This window comes from Solanum pennellii, chromosome 7 (genome assembly GCF_001406875.1).
Source record: "Solanum pennellii chromosome 7, SPENNV200".
In the NCBI taxonomy this organism is placed as follows: Eukaryota; Viridiplantae; Streptophyta; class Magnoliopsida; order Solanales; family Solanaceae; genus Solanum; species Solanum pennellii.
In genome coordinates, this window is record NC_028643.1 from 19,038,028 (window position 1) to 19,041,759 (window position 3,732).

The following is a 3,732-nucleotide window of genomic DNA, read 5'->3' on the forward strand; positions in this document are numbered from 1 at the left end:
ATGAACCTTTATCGGTGGAGTAAATGAATAGAGGTGGATTCCTATAGAGCATCCAGGAAAAAGCAGATTCAATTGGACGACGAATTATTACATGGTCTAAGGAAATCAAAGGTCCGCTTCCACGAATTTCATCTAATTTAATCTCTTAATATTAGAATAGCTTATATAGTCATGATTCAATTCAGGTCCATCTTGATTGATTTCTTATTTTTCGGATCTGATTGTAACAATGGAGAAGTAGGAAGACTTTGGTGATTCATAATAGAAGGGGGTATCTAGAATATCTATGCTCCAGGACAGACATAAAAGATCAATAATGAAAGATGAGGAAGAGTATACTCTGTAGTGAGATAGCAGTTCTCCTAATGGACTACTTATTATGATAATGAATATTCCATTTAAAAGCGAAAAAACGACTCTCTAGGCGGTTACCTTTTTTTCCATATTCATATTTATATCATCTGCAACAATTGTTGGGACAGACTTTCTTGGAAAATGAAAAATCCCTTTATCGAATTGGTAGCGATGACTTAAGCCTCTTTCTTCTTCTTATAGGGCATTAAAAGAGCGTGACTCTTTTTTTTAGTTTAATTAAGTTCCAATTTGGAAAATGAAAAGGCCCCATTTGATTCAATTCATGAATTAGCCCACTATGAGTGTACTACATTTTTTTCATAATAATTATATATAATTATCTAATAATAATAATAATAATAAAGTATATCATTCCTCGCTCTCTTACAACATAGCAAAACTAAATGGTTCAAATTTAGATTGATTTTAGGTTGTACACCTAATTTTCTTTGGATTGTAGTTCAATCGGTCAGAGCACCGGTATATCAAGGAGGAAGCTGCGGGTTCGAGCCCCGTCAGTTTCGACGGATTCAATAAATATATTCATCTCTCCATTTTCTATAAAAGGGGGGCAGGGAGCATATTTTCATTCCCAACGAGGGATTTTTTTTTCTTTTTTCTTTTCGCATTTCTCATCAAAGGAGCTGAAAGCCACTTGACTGTAAGGAAAGGGGATTTATTCATTACATCAACTAGTACCGATTGATGGGAGAGATACATATGTGGATTAGTACAATTCATTATTTATTGGTATATTCAGGATTCCAAGAGAGACTGGGTCTGATTTTTCAACCCGATCCATGTATGTAATGGAATAGAGTACCTTATTTCTTTTTATTGGGAGCACATACACAAATGGAATTCATTTCTTGTACGATACAAAATGGATTACAATTACATTACCCTTAGAGAATATTTTTCCAGATTCCACTTTTTCCTATTCTGGCTCCGATTTTGTGTAACCTCAATTATGAACATTTTGAATTTGAAAGAAGAAAGATATATCTCATTCAAAATTCACACTGAGCTTTTGATATATGTGTCCCAATACTAATCCAACGAAGGAGGATATTCCAAAAAAAGAAAACGGGAATGCCAAATTGTCTATTTTTCTAGTTTGAATGGATTTGTCGAACCTATCAAATCAATAATTGTTTATGACTGACTCGCTAGTCACTCGATTTTGGGTCATAATCATTATGTAGGAGAGATGGACAAGTGGTTCAAGGCGTCGCATTGGAATTGCTATGTCGAATCCCTCTCTTTCAGCACTTTCACCTAATTCACTAATGTTAATGACTGAAATGTATCAAATTGAAATAAAAAAATGATTCCAACAGTTAGACCTTTCTTTTATATATATTCTCTATTCCTAATTGCTTGTTTTTGGAAAATACTGGAAAGAGTGGACAAGGAATTTAAATATCCCTGTCGATGTGTTTTCACATCCCACAGCTTCGGCCAGATCGCTTAGCCCCATTCCTTTTTGGCGCAAGAGCTCTCGATCTGTGAGCTATTATGAACTCTCAACGATTAGGCTTATCCCCCATCACTGAGCTGTCATTTAGGGGCCTTAATTGGTGATCCGGGCTCTTTCCCTCTCGACGATGAGGCTCATCCCCTATCGTCTCACTAGCCAACCTTTCCCCCCTGTTATTTTGAGGTCATATCTAGTATTCAGAGTTTGCCTCAATTTGGTACCGCCCTCGCGGCTCACACCGAAACAGTGATTTACCCCTAGAAGTCCAGTTAACTGCTACGCCTCAACACATTTCGGGGAGAACAAGCTAGCTCTGGATGCAAGTGACATTTCACCCCTAACCACAACTCACCCGCTGATTCATCAACATCAGTCGGTCGGACCTCCACTTAGTTTCATCCAAGCTTCATCCTGGTCATGGATAGATAACCCAGGTTTGGGTCCATAAGCAGTGACACTTGCCCTATGAAGACTCGATGTCGTTACGGCTCTAATGGGTCCTTTAACCAAGCCACTGCCTATGAGTCGCCGGCTCATTCTTCAAAAGGCACGCGGTTAGAGCCCTGGCTCCTCCCACTGCTTGGGAGCTTAAACTTTTATGTTCTATGTCACTCCCGGGGGTTCTTTACCCTCACAGTACTACTTCACTATCTGTCACCCAGGAGTATTTAGCCTTGCAAGGTGGTCCTTGCTGATTCACACGGGATTCCACGTGCCCCATGCTACTCGAGTCAGAGCCTAAGCTAGTGATGCTTTCGACTACTGGACTTTCGCCATCTAGGGTGCAGCATTCGGGTTGCTTCGCCTACATGTACGACGCTTGTATTGCTCTTTCACAACCCTATTTTCACGGTTTAGGCAGCTCCCATTTTGCCCGCGTTACTACGGGAATCACTTTTTCTTTCTTTTCCTTTGGCTACAAAGATCTTTCAGTTCGCCTGGTTCTCTCTTGCCTGCCCATGGATTCTACAGCAGTTCGAAAGCTTGATCAAGAGTGCCATCCAGGACTGCAATCCAGAAGAACTGGAAGCTCGAAAGGACCGTCAAAGGAATTGATCCAAAGCTCGAGTATGGTACTAGGATCCACTACGTACCCTTTCAAGAAAGTTTAACGCAATGATAAGCCGCGCCTATTTATTTGCGTAGTTGAAAGTCAAACGAAGCGAGGTGACAAATCAAAGAAAATCAATAGGAGAGGAGATAGAAGCCTTAAAGGCCTAACCGATTCCAATTCTAATAATGGTGTGATACTTTAGGGCGGTGATATTCCACTTTAATGATATTAATGATTAAAATATGAAATACTTTTTGAATCTTCTATAAGGTAAAACGCAAATGAAAGAACACTTCAATATTTATCTACGCTCAGCCGATCTCTGAGGTGAGGGTGCAATGATCAGTCTAGAGATTGAAAAGGAAACTGAAAAAAGATACTTTATCAAATATGCCAAGCCCGCGTCATCCATCATTCTAGAGAATACAGATCTCTCAAGGGGTCAGGAACACTGTTAGCTGGATTCCAAATCAAAGAATGCAGACATGTGAACTGAATAGATAGCTTGGGGCACGGGAGCTTCCCATAAGAGAAGCATTCATTCATATGGCAGGAGAAGAATTAAAATCTTCAGCGTAGGAAACTTTCTCATATTCTAGAAGTTCTAATCGCCTCTAAGTCCAATAGTGTTCTGTTCGATAGGAACAAATTTGATAAATACTGAGAACTCTCGGATAGAGTATTAGAACGGAAAGATCCATTAGAGAATGAACAATTGGTTCTAAGCAATCTCTGACGATTAATCAATAATTCAAAGTGCCTTTCTTGCGTATTCTTGATAAACCATCGTTTATATATATATATATATATATATATATATATATATATATATATATTGATTAGA